Consider the following 14848-nt stretch of genomic DNA (forward strand, 5'->3'; position numbering starts at 1 on the left):
GTATCTCTTAAAGCTTTAATCCAACATAATAAATTTACCCTATCGGTATCGACTTTCAAGACATATCATGAACCTATATCTCATTCTTTTTTTTCTATTTCTGGGAAAATTTGGGCAGAGTTTCCTCTGTACTTCTTACTATCCCAAAACCTACACGTAGGAAATACCAACAATGCCTCACCGGGCCAACATATATACGTATATATCATATCATATCATAGCCACACAGGGCTCCCAATTTCAAGTAAAAAGTATAGAGGCGTCGAAACTTACCTCACATATCGCACCTTGAGATGTACCTGATTCTTTAACGATCTGTCCTGTTATACCTTCTATCTACCTCCCCTTTCATTCTTCAACTTTACATGTCAATCATACTTCAAAATTCTTACATTATCCGACATGCATCTTTCGCATCGTTGCTTACCTGCGTACTTTGTAACTTCCAATATCGTCAGTCACTTTCTTCTGTCGATGCCGTTCTTCAGCTGAAATCAAGGGTTAGTGAAAGGGATTTCATTTCCTATGGCTGGGCTCTATCGTACAAACTTAGATATGAAAGAAAGGTAACATCCTAAATGTCCTGTAGCTTCCTGTTTATAGATGTGGTGCACAACACACCGATAAACAAGACTCTACTAGACACGGTCTATAGACACTCCGAGGATGAACTGCTCTGATACCACTTTTGTCACGACCCAACCCCGTGGGCCATGACTAGTGCCCGACCTGGACACTCGTATATGTACCTGTTGGATATAGTCAAACTGAATCTAAGAACAATATGGAAACTTGCAAAAGAACTCCAAGGTCCATAACGTCGTCACGTATATATATATATATATATATATATCCAGATAAACTGTCTCCTGAGGAGTCACAACTAATCAAATGATAAAACGATACGCAAGCCGACAAGGCTGCCACTACAAACGAACATCATATCATAGCACATCGTACAAACACAGCTGAACAGAACTTATACACAACCCACACATATGTCTACAAACCTCTAAGAGTATCGATAGCGAAATATGACGGGACAGGGCCCCGCCGTACCCCTGGATAAACATATACGTATACATCATAAAATCTGTACCAAAAGTCTAGGCTCCGGAACAACGGAGCTTTCCAAGACAGCTGAGTAGAAGTCCTATGCTGAAGGGTCACCAAACCGACTATCTGTACCTGCGGGCATGAAACGCAACCCTCCGACGAAAGGGGGTCAGTACGGAATATGTACTGAGTATATAAGGCATAAAATACAGTAAAGAGAATCATACTGAAGTAGGGAGTACAGGAGACAAGTATAACATCCAGAATACCAAAACACTTGCCTTTTGAAACATAAATCATGCATGTCAATATCATATATCATACCCGGCACATTATGGGACTCGGTGAATAAGGTCGCCACATACCATCCTTGGCGCCATAAACACATCATAACACCATCACATCATATATATATATATATATATATATATACTGTATCCTGGCCCTCTAGTGAGGGACTTGGTGAACAATGCAGTGAAACTGTGCACGAAAATGTTTCCTGGGCCGGGACTCAGTGAAAGATATGTTGAGGCATGCACGAGTAGAGTAGTGAGCAACCATATGCAAATTAAATCATATTTGAGACTCAATAGAATAATCGAAACGAAGTATCATTTGAAAATCAAGACAATAGTCATATCAAGTACATTTCGAATATCACTATGGATTATATCCAAATAGAACATCTGGAATCATATACACATATCAAGACATAATGAAATAGATTTTGGAAATCAAGAACATTAGCCATCCTAGTGGCTCTAAGAATAGGAGCTTCTTTGGAGTCATATATATATATACATCGTCTGTTTGTTTCATATAGATCATGCCAAAAAGAAAGAAAGGATAGCTTTACATACCTTTGGCGCTTAATCCATGACTCGATATGTACACGTTGCCCAAAATATCTCAACCTATATTAAGACGTCAAGACTATAGTTAAGCTACGAAATGGCATAAAACGTACTTTAACGTTAGTAACTTATTTCTAGACAATTAGGCCGCACTTCACCTATATCGCTCAATTTCCTCGCATTTACGCCAACCATACAACCAACATAGCGACAACCCAAGCACGTTTAAGTTATCGCATTAAGAACCAGTCGAAACAAGATCCGAGGATACTCCAAAACAGCCCACATACGTTTCGCATACGATATTTTATACATTCCTTTCTTATTGAGTTAGTGATTCACATTAGCAACGACATAACAACGGCTTCGGCCCTTATAGGCAAGAAAATTTATCTTAACATTACAACAAGTCCTAAAGCAGCCCGTCAATTACAATCAACACAACACAAGTCTTAACGACACTTAGTCCTCTAATTTCACAAGATCTACAACACAACACATAATCTTAACCCTTAATCCCTCAATTCAACAAGAACAACCCACTAAACAAATATAACTCCATTTTTAATCATCAAACCCCTTTACTTTCATCATTTTCTCCATGACAACACAACAACAATACTAATTAAAATTTTATTTACCTTGGCTAGATTAAAACAGCCCCTACACGGCCTAACAAAGTCTCAACATCAACATACACCATTCTTGCATTCAATTACATATCCACCACCAAGTATAGCAAGTTCAAACCATCTCCAAAACATGTAGAAAAGGATTAAATATTACCTTAGAGACAAGCTCTCATTATCCACCATAGCCGTGAGCTTCCTCTCTCCTTTCTTCCTCCAATTGAACTTGAAAATATAACAATTTAATGGTGTAGGGGGGGCTGGCCGTGAGCTATTTAGGGACTGCCATGGCTAGCCGTGAGCTTCATGAAGCCATGCCATAACCATGGCTGAACCCTCTCTCCCTCTAGAGCTTAGAGCTCCTCTCTCTAAGTTGTATTTTTCCAAGTTGAAAATGAGATATAATGGATGACTTAGTCATCAAGTCATGGCTATATATGGTGCCTACAAAGTGGACACGTGTCCATCCTTATGACATGTGTCCAATTTCCCCCAACACCAATCAAATTCCGCCATGTGTCGTGGGGGCCCACTTTGTGGTCTTAATTAGCTTAATTAATCATTAATATCCACTTAATAATATAATCATGGTTAATTGATCCCTAATCTCCACTGATATTTCTACACCAATTAAATTTACAAGCAATCGTGCACGCATTAAAAATCAAGGATTTAAAAGCCCTTGTCTCATATCCCAAAAAATAATCTCGTCCTTAAACTTATATCGACTAGCTTACGAATAATCCGACGTGCAAAAATACGGGGTATAACATTTTAATTCAATCCCCCCTCTGTTTTAAATTAAAATAAAACTAAGTATTAAAATACACATATAACTTAAGAAAAAATAGTTATTTAGGCTGATTAAAATTTAAAACTCGTAAATTTAAAATTTTAGCTTTGAAACAAGGCTAATATTGATATAGTTCTGGAGAATATTTAAGAATGTGAAAAATGCGGTAAACAATGAGTCGTAATTCATACGTCATCTTAATTAACAATTTTCCCGAGTTAGACGGAGAGGGATACGTATTTTCTTTTGAATTATATTTCTGAAAGTAAATAACTCGTAATTTTTCTTGCAATTGTCAATTTTACAGAATAATAACTAAATGTCAATTTTTGCAATTTTCTCGGGATTTTTTGAAATTTTAATTTTTGAGGGTGCAACCTTGCTTCGTCTTTGACTCGGGAATTTTGAAAGTTAAAATACGCGTCTTGTGAGGTGAAAATTTGGTATCAACAACCGTTCCTACAAGGTCGGCCAGTATAACACCGCGCCTGTATGGCCGAAAGTATAACATCGCGCCGCCCTATAGGCGGCTGGGCAAACACACCACTGTAGTGGGTAGCTTATAATATCATCCTGGACGCGGGATGCTCGGACTCAGGATAACACCGTATGGCCGGGAAGCATTACACCGTGCCTATATGGACAAGAAACATAACACCGTACCTGTATGGGCGGGCAGTTTACTTTATATATATATATATATATATATATAAGTGTAAGTTAAGCATGCATGGTATCTGCTTTAAGAGGCAGTCAGATATGCAGGTTATCTCTTTGTCTCTTGCTTCTTTATTTCTTGATTATGTTGTTATTAATGCCTTACATACTCAGTACATTATTTGTACTGACGTCCTTTCTTGTGGACGCTGCATTCATGCCCGCAGATAGATAGGGAGACGTATCTGATCCTTATGTTCTTCACCAGCAGATTCTCAGGAGCGCTCCATTTGCTTCGGAGCTGCAGTCTATTGGTATTTTCCTTTTTGTGTATATATTTTGGCATGGCAGGGTCCTGTTCCACCTGTAAGATTTCCAGAACTCTAAATAGAGGCTCGTAGACATGTATGTATGTGCAGTTAGAAGTTTCATGATCTCATCAGTTCATATCTTTTATATTATTTTTGTAGTCATGTTGGCTTGTGTTTATATCTATATGGGGCAGAGTTGTTGATAATCATATTGAAGAGTTCTATTTGAGGAATTATGCATGTACAGATTATGTTAGCTATGAGATAGCCATGTGGTCCACCGAGATAGGGTTATATTAAGCAGGTTAAGGGGTGCTAGGTTAGCTTCGGGTACCCGTCATGGCCCTCGGGTGGGGTTGTGATATCAACAATAATGAATAAAATCGGTAATCACGTGGAAAGTTCAATAGTATCATGAGAACATTAAGAACTTTCAGCTTTGGCCTTTCTAGAGTTGAAACCATTATCATGATCATCATCACTCTCATGTCTCATTTCGAAGGAACAATAACATAAGATGAGGCCAATTATAATGAATGTAATCAAGAATTATATAATAAGCTCAGTCATATTATGAGAACATCTAGAACTTTAGGCTTTGGTACTACTAAACATGGAGTCATTAGAAGAATCTTTGGAATGATGGACTTCTAGCATTTTTAGGAGTAAGGGTAATATGGATAGCATGTATGGAATCATAACATAGGAATCATGCCTTTTGAAAGACAGGGTTAGCCTTACATACCTTTACGTCTTCTTAACTACAAACGTTTTCCTCTAAATCCCGCAAAAATCTACATTCAAGATGATTCATAACAAGATTAAGTCTTGAAAACATGCTAGGTTCAAACTAGAACAACTAAAAGGCTAACGTAATTTCGGCAGCACTTCCCCTATTTCATATACTTCCATCCTATTGTAAAACAGCTCCCAATCAATAATAACAAAATCCATAATATCATATTCAAGAAATTATATTCAATTTAATCTCAAATTTAACCAAAATCCCCTTTTTGAATTCACCTCATAGTCATCTTCTTCATTACAACACTCATAGCTTCTCCACGTTAATTCTTTTCCTTTCTAAGGCGTACTAACCCTTACATCACCTCAACCATAAGAATAGGATGGAGAACAAACCTTGTAGTAGTATAATTTCACCTCACTCAACTCTCTCTCCAAGACCAATTTCACCACAACTTTGAAAGGAAGCAAGAACCATCACCCTCCATGGATTTACCATGAGGTTTTGATGTTGATTCTCTCTTTAGATAATATGGAAAGATGTGGAGTGTTAGGGAACCAATCAACAACTCTCAAAATTCTCTATAAATTTGGGGAAATAAGTGTCAAAAGTTGGAAATGAAGTTGGGGTCGTTTGGGATTTAAAAAGGTGGCAAAATCAACCCCCGCCCCCCTTTTGTCATGAGTATGAGGCCTAGCATACTGAGTATGCAGCCGCATACTCCCTCCTCAGCTTGGGGATGATGTTAAGTAGTAATATCTCCTAAAATGGAGAGTTTTTGGCCAGTATGTTGCCCGGCATACTCAGTATGCGACCACATACTGCCCCAGCATTCTTCGGTTTCGTGAAATTGCGTTCTTTTTGATTCGTTTGACCTCCAATCCTTATGGAACCTTCTTGGAACTTGTTTAGAACTTCATTAACCATCTAAGGTGATCTATATCTCTCCCTCAAAGTGATGTTAATAAATGTTTAACTCATATGATGTGAAAGCTTTCCAAACATGACTCAACCTTAACTTTTTCTGACGAACTTACTTCCATCACCTCATATGACTGTGGAACCTTAAGGTATACACTTGAAATTATCAAATAACTTTCTTAACCTTCTAAGGTCTTCATGTCCACTTTATTCTTATGCTAGTATATTCATAATGTGAGCGACACGAAATTTTCAAGGTGTAACAATAACCTTTCTCTGCCTTTGCAGGGGAAAATGAAGATGAAGCCCCCAACAAATCGTCTTCCACTCGAATCTTGGATTCATAACAGTTGTGTACATTCTCCCTGGTTGTGTCTTGGAATTCGAGGAGACTTTTCTTGAGTATCCGATATGTGTCCGAACTCAAAGGATTTAGACCTTTGCTAAAAGCTTCGACTACCCACTTATCCGGTACGGCAGGTAGCAACATATGCTCTTTGTGAAGTTGGGTAACGAAATCCCAAAGGCGCTCCGATTCTCCCTGAGTAATAAGGAAGATGTTTGCCTTCTTGCTTTTTACATTCCTTACACCGGTATGAGCTTTGATAAAAACATTCGCCAGTATGGCAAACGATGTGATTGAATGCTTCGGGAGCTGGGAGTACTACGTCATGGACCCCCGGGCAAGGGTCTCACCAAACTTCTTGATCAACATAGACTCGATCTCTTTTTCTCGAAGGTCATTGCTCTTGATCGCCATCGAGTAGGCCATAATGTGATCCTGCAAATCAGTGGTGCCATTATATTTGGGAATATTGAGCATTTTAAACCGCTTCAAGATCAGCTCTAGTGCCACCTCGGGTGTATGCTCGCTAGCTGTACTTCTTCGAATTTGGCCCCTCCACGACCGGAGGCAACCTAGGAATTTAGCTGAGGCGCTTCTGTAATTCCTTCGTGTTCTTCTATGCCTCCTTGGCAGTCTTATCTATCTTTCGGGTAATTTCCCTCATGAACCGCTAGACTTTGTCCTGGAAAGGATCAAGGGGAGATGTTCCACTTTCGATGGCCTCTCCGCCTCCTCCCACAATTTGTCTATTTCCTCGGGTGGCATTTGATCTGGTTACAGGTTCTGGCGTGCTCCCTGAATCTCAACCGTTGATACATTTTGATTCACAAATTGTAAATTCGTGTTTGGCTGGACATTTATCTAATAATAATACGTTGAATTCAAATGCTAATGAACTTGTTCTGAATTTACGTACGTTTGATTTGTCTATGATGGAGCTACGTGGCAGCCGTTCGAGTAGTAGTAAGAACCGACCTGATTTGGATGAAGATATTGAAGATGATGATGATGATGATGATTTTGATGATGATGATGATGTTGATGATGTGTATGGAAGTGGAAGTAGTGATGATGATGATGCCGACGGGTGGCAATTTGACCTACTGGTGTTTCAATGAAGGTTTCAACGATCTGTTTTAATCGTTGCAGTTCTGACATTGCACCATGGTATTGTCCCCTGAGGATCTGGATGGTTTTTGCTATAGGTTCATCAGTGGGGATATCATCTATTAAGGTCATGATCCCCTCTTGTTTTCTGATCTCCCCCATGAGGCGGCTATAGACCTGTTTGACTGGGTAGTCCATCTGATCCCACAGGGAGATTAGCATGCTGGTCCACAATATTTGGGTTTCCATTAACTTCTGACATACCTGGATTGGGTTCTTAGGAAAAAATAAAGAACTTAAGAGAAAATTAGTGAAACAACCGATGGTTACAATGGTAACCACAACTGTCCCGGCCCCATGGTGGGCGCCAAACTGTTTACCCGTAAAACGATTAAGTTGAATTTTTTCACGTGGTCAGGGACACATAGATCAGAGTAACTAATGAGATTAAGATACTCGTATCTAAATATTGTGAATAGACGGAAATAAGATAAAATAGAGAGAAAGCTTGGATTATAGATGCTTATCCGAGGTTAGATTCCTCTTGGTAGCCGTGACTCCAAAGCTTAGTAAGAAATAGAAACAATATAAGATGTACAAAAATATGAGAATAAGAACTGTGTGTATTAGCTTGAATCTGGTATGTTACAATAGGAATTATCTCCTCTATTTATACTTAGAGCTAGGGGAACACATTCTATGTTTCACACCCTGCTAATAATAAACCTTGAAGACATTGTAATAATGTACAATAAAGAGGGTCATAAAATCGCAATAATAGTGAATTTGTAATGTCTCAGCTGTGTAATAATGGATAACTGTTAAGCCAGTCAGGTCCGGCGAAGCTGCATGTTTCTCCGGACCTACAACTTCTTCCGGTACCATAGACTTTCTCTCGGTGGTAGCGATGCTGACTCATCCGAAGTTTCATCCTTCATGCCACGTGTCTCGACCACATTGGTAAAGCTGGATCCTTTACATTTCATCGAATATAGTAATTAATTTGCTGGTTCTAACATTGTCTATTGCATTATTCTTAAGCCTTAAACAGAAGATTCCTGGTCATATCTTTAGATAGACATAAACCTCGTGACCTTGAGTGGAAATTGATATGGCTTGAGAAAATGGAAGACAACATTCCCTTCTCCTATGTTTTCTCTGCCAAAAGGTTAGACGTAGTAACCAAACCAACAAGAGGATACACTATATTTTCTAAATGTCACGCCCCAAAACCCACCCTACACGTGACCGGCATCCGACATCATGAACAACATCTGAAGAACCTAAAAGATGCAATAACAGCACTTGAACCTGCCAGGTTCAATATTCACCTCCAACAATGTATAAAATAAATAAAATCAAATCATGATATATGAATTAAATCAACGGAAATCTTTAATATGATAAAACTTAATCAAAACGTGACGAACGCCCAAGAGTTAAACAAACACAAAAACTACCCATAAGAATGTGTACTATGGAGCTTCTAAGATAAAAGAGTAATTGTCCAACACATCGGGACGCAGCCAAAAAAAAAACTAGAATAGTAAATAAATATGATAAGGGGTGTCCCACGAATAAACATGTGGGCTCACCAAGTCAGCAGCAACAACAAGTCCTTCCTAAGCGTTTTAAGTATCAAAAACATGCTCTCCTCCGTTACCTAACATACCATCAAAGACAACAATGGTATGCTAGAGTACTTCGTACTCAGTGAGTGCCTCGGGGACAACAAGCAATATGAAAATAAAGTACAACAATACTAAAAGAAATATGTTGTGTGGATAGTATGAAACAACGTGAAATCAATTATTCAGCTTGTGTATCTCAATAAGAAATATCAAAGTTGATTATAAAGCCTTTTGTCAAGTTACAACTTTCAAATATGCTTTTTAAATTGATCATGATTATCAACAACAGTTCCATAAAGGATAAGGATATCACACTTACCAATACATGCCTCAGAATCAATAACATTGAAGGCATGACCTTAGAGGTTCCCTAAACACAGTGCACCACACCGGAATATGTCATTCTCAATGGCTATCCTTCCTCCCGAATAGGTAGGCATAAACCGCACCCTGGGTGGCGAACCCGGCAGTGGCCCCTCTTCCTCCGGAACGGCTAGGCCTTACCACACTAGGATCCATAGTGACTACCCTTCCTCTCGAGTAGCTAGGCGAACACAACAACCACTTTAATAATATAGAAGCAATTTCGTTGTTCGTTTCAAAGTAGTCACATCATTAATGGTCATTAAGGTTCATCATGCCATATTGAAACGATAAATCATTTCAAAGAATGTCTTGAAAATGTTTACACTTTTGACCAAGATTTCAATGTCATAATTCAACATGAAAACATCATTACCAACCCTTAGTCATCATTATTGAGCATCTCTTATAAAGGAAAAATATTTATAAACTTATGTACGTATGTAGAGCAAGATACAAACTAGGTTTAATGTAGGCTTGTCCTCTCACGCACATTAACCACAATTAAAGCAGGAAATAGAGTTTCAAATCATGAAAAGTTCACCTTTTTATTCAATAAAGATCCCTTGAATGAAATTTATACTGCCAAGATTAGTTTCAAAAGAAGACATACATCCGAAACCAACTTTCAAAAGAGAGATATGCCTTAATTATGCTTTACGTATTTTAACAATTCACCTTCTTAGCGAAGAACACCTAAAACCCTAGCTTGAGTCACTTTGAGAAGGATTACTTTGCAAACCCTAGGTTGTTGTTACAAGAATTATGTTAAGAACTATGGGTTTGATGCTAGGATGGATTAATAATGATAAAGATATTCTCACCTTTGAGTTGAAGACTTGGAGGAATGGATTTTGTTCTTAGGGTTTTTCAGAAAGTGGAGGAGTGAATAAAATAACTAACTATTTATAATTTTCGGGTCAACAAATTGGCGTTACGGTAGAGTCTTACGGTCTCGTAATGCATGTTACAAACTGTAACGACTCACCGTAACATAACCAAAATTTCCAGAATGTTTGGTGAAAAAGTTGACGTTACGGTATAGTGTTACAGTCTGTAACACGTGTTACGGTCTGTAACGCCTCACCATAACGTGGACCAAAATTCCAGCAAAGATAGGCTTTAGTGAAATACGTAACTTTTCTTGGGTTGGGCGACCTACCGTTGAAAAGCTATTTTAAATATCTACAACTTTCATCAAAGAGGAGTTTCAAATTCTCAATATAGTTTCACGAAAATCGCCCAGAAGACAGAACTACCGAAACTTAGGTGAGATTAAGAGCCCTTAAGAACTTCACTAGTTGGTTTGATTTCAAAACGACTACCTTCCACCCGAATGGATTCATATAGATAAAATATCATCTTAGCACTAGATTTTTACACATTCACACCTAGTTCAAGTTTACGGGGTGTTACATTATCCCCCCCTTAAGATCATTCGTCCTCGAATGAGAATTGTATTCTAGGAAGGTCACTAACCACCACGAATTTTAACCATGCAATCCCCTTGCGAACGAATAGCTCGAAACTTAACTCATACATGAAATAGGGAACAAGTTAGGATATCTCTTCTTCATGTCTTCTTCCGCTTCCCAAGTAGCTTTCTCAGTATTATGGTTTCGCAACAACACTCTAACCGACGCAACATCCTTTGTTCTCAACCTTCTAAATTGGCAATCCAAAATCTGAACTGGTTCTTCTTCATAAGCCAAGGATTCATCAATCTCAACCTTTTCATAGTTCAACACATGAGCAGGATCAGGTTTATACAACCTAAACATCGAAATGTGAAACACTAGATGAACCATGGACATCTCAGCCGGTAATCTCAACTCATAAGCTACATTCCCAACTCTTCTAGTAATCTCATAAGGACCAATATAGCAAGGACTAAGCTTGCCCTTTTTGCCAAAATGCATTACCGCTTTTATAGGTGACACATTCAAGAAAACCTTGTCACCAGCAGCAAATTTCAATTCTCTGCACCTCGTGTCCGTATAAGACTTTTGTCTACTCTGAGCGGTCTTTATTCGTTGCACAATAAGATTTACCTTTTCAATCACCTCATGAACTGAATCAGGACCCAATAATTCTACTTTGGTGGGTTTAAACCACCCAATTGGAGATCTGCAATGCCTCCTATAAAGAGCCTCATAAGGAGCCATCTGAATACTCACCTGATAACTATTGTTGTAAGCGAATTCCACCGGAGGTAGGTGTTTATCCCAACTTCCTCCAAAATCAGTTGCACAAGCACGCAACATATCCTCCAAAGTATGAATAGTTCTCTCTTCTTGCCCATCAGTTTGAGGATGAAAAGCGGTACTCAAAATCACTCTAGTACCCAAACCTTCCTGAAAGGATTTCCAAAAGTGAGTAGTAAATTGCGTACCTCTATCAGAAAATGGGCAGACTTTGTGAGTCTATCCACGATCACCCAAATTGAATCAAATTTGGCCTTTCTGCGGGGTGAACCCACAACGAAATCCATATTGATCACCTCCCACTTCCACTATGGAATCTCGATATTCTGGGCCAGACCACGAGGCCTTTGATGTTCAGCCTTCACCTATTGACAATGGATATACACCATATATCCATCAGACCCAGAAGGTGAGGTTAAAATAGGAGCCGAAGTCAACCTTGTCTTAAGCTCTTGGAAAATCTTTTCACAAGCTTCGGACCATTGAAACTTAGCAGTCTTTTGTTTCAATTTAGTCAATGGAAAGGCTATAAATGAAAAACCCTTCCACAAACTTTCTGTAATAATTTTCCAACCCCAAGAAACTAGAATATCAGTCACACTAGTTGGTCTAGGTCAATCCTTAACCGCTGAAATTTTCTGAGGATCTACTTTAATACCGTCACCGGTCACCATATGACCCAATAAAGCCACAGACTCAAGCCAAATTTCACACTTGGAGAATTTCGCATAAAGCTTGCTCTCCTCAATTGTTGTCAAAGTTATTCTTAAATGATTAGCATAATCCTCACGACTTTTAGAATACACCAAAATATCATCGATAAACACAATCATGAAGCGGTCTAGATAAGGCTTAAACACATGATTCATCAAATTCATGAATGCAACAGGCGCATTAAACAACCCAAAGGACATCATTACAAATTCAAAGTGCCTGTAACAAGTACGGAAAGCAGTTTTTAGGATATCCTTCTCCTTTATCTTTAATTGGTGATACCTAGACCTCAAGTCAATCTTTGAAAAGAACTTAGCACCTTGAACTTGGTCAAACAAATCATCTATCCTAGGCAAATGATAATTATTCTTAATGGTTACCTTATTAAGCTGACGGTAATCAACACACATTCTAAGGGAATCATCTTTCCTTTTAACAAACAATACTGAAGCACCCCAAGGTGAGGAACTTGGTCGGATGAAACCCTTATCCAACAAGTCCTTTAACTAATCCTTTAATTCCCTTAGCTCCGCTGGAGCCATACGATAAGGTGGAATAGAAATAGGTTGGGTGTGAGCAACAACACCAATCCCAAAATCAATAACTCTATCAGGAGGAATACCAGGAAGATCATTAGTAAACACTTCGGGATAATCACTAACTATGGGAACATATGCGAATTCAAGTACTACGGCTTTTGTATCATTAAAAACAAACAAATAGTAAATACACCCCTTCGTAATCATCTTATGAGCCTTAAGATAGGAAATAAATCTATCCCTTAGCTTAGTAATTTCACCCTCCCACCCAATAATAGGCTCATTGGGAAAGGCAAAACGAACTAACTTATGGCGACAATCCACATTAGCATAACATGCAGACAACCAGTCCATCCCTATAATTACATCAAAATCCACCATCTCAAGTTCATACAAATCAGCCACGGTCTCACGACCTTTAGTCACAGCAAGACAATTTATATACACTCTAGAAGCAATAACAGGAACACCAGAAGGCGTATCAATAGCAATGGGTTCCAACAAAGGTTCGAGTTTCATACCCATATCAAGAGAAAAATAAGGGGTCACATAGGATAAATTTGAACCCAGATCGATGAATGAATAAGCATCATGAGAACAGATGGTAAGGATACCTGTAACCACAGCGTCAGAAACCTCAGCTGCCTCCCTACGAGTCAGCTCATAAAGCCGAGTTGTCCCTCCACCAGAAGTGTTAGCAACTTCCTTTCCTTTACCATTATTACGAGCATTCTGATTATTATTGTTAGCATTACCAACAAGCAGATTTTTAGCAGATGCAGAAGCGGGTGAATCATTTCTTTGGTTAGACATAGCAGCCATCTCCTGTAGCCACTTTCTGCACTCCCTCTTAATATGGCCACTAATACCACAGTGGTGGAAGATACGATCTTCCCATACAGTAGACTGACTACTACCCTGGGAGAACCTTCTTTGGTTATTATTCTTTTGATCTTGCCTACCAGAAGGCACATTGGAGTTCGAATATGCCTTAAACTGAGCAGGTGCAGAATATGCTCTCCTTTGCCTTCCATTGTAATTATTACCACTGAAATCACCCGCCGACCGGGCCTTCTTGTTCTGGTCTCGCTCGACCCACTCCTTATTTTTCTAACTCTCTTGTTGCTCAGCAAACCCAACCAGAGATGAGAAAGTGAAAGTAAGAGACATAGCAGAAGTAGCACATGCAGACTTGATACGTGGTACCAAGCCTTTCACAAAACGAGTCAACCTATGTTTTTCAGTCGGAATGATATATAAAGTATACTTTGACAAACAGGTGAACTCCAAATTATACTTACGAACTGACTTGTTACCCTGTTCCAGCTTTTTAAATTTCGTAGCCATAGCAAATCTCTCCTCATCAGACAAAAACCTTTCCATGAATGCCTCTTCAAATTCAGCCCACGTAGGAGCTAAAGCAGTATCACCCCTCTCAGATTCCTATATCTCAAACCATGCGTAAGCAACATCCTTTAACTGATAAACCTCACAACTTCGGATCCATAGACATTCATTGCCCTCAACGCCTTGAAAGTCTCATCTAAAAAGTGTTGGGGGTAATCCACCTCTCGTAACCCAAAGAACTCTGGTGACTTTAAGTCTACGAATTGCTTAAGTCTGCCTCCACCATGAGGTTCCACACCTCCACGCCGTTGCTGGGCCGCAACTAATGTAGTCAATATTTGAATAGTAGTTTGCATCGTACCAATCTCAGGCACACCCGCAACAGGAATAACAAGAGCAGGCGATGCTTCTGGTGGTGCTTGATTTCCAATATTATTTCCGTTATCAGCATTCGCGCACCCAAGATTTCGGTTAGCTATCACGGGACGTCTTCGGTTACCATTTCTGGATTGTGTTAGAGCCATTTATGTAATAAGCACGAATTAATGAACGCATTAGAATGACCCTAATAGGATTTCAAGCTCTACAGCACAATCTAGAATCAAGAAGGATAAGAAACACTTATAACTGA

The sequence above is a fragment of the Lycium barbarum genome, chromosome 7 (genome assembly GCF_019175385.1).
Source record: "Lycium barbarum isolate Lr01 chromosome 7, ASM1917538v2, whole genome shotgun sequence".
Classification (NCBI taxonomy): domain Eukaryota; kingdom Viridiplantae; phylum Streptophyta; class Magnoliopsida; order Solanales; family Solanaceae; genus Lycium; species Lycium barbarum.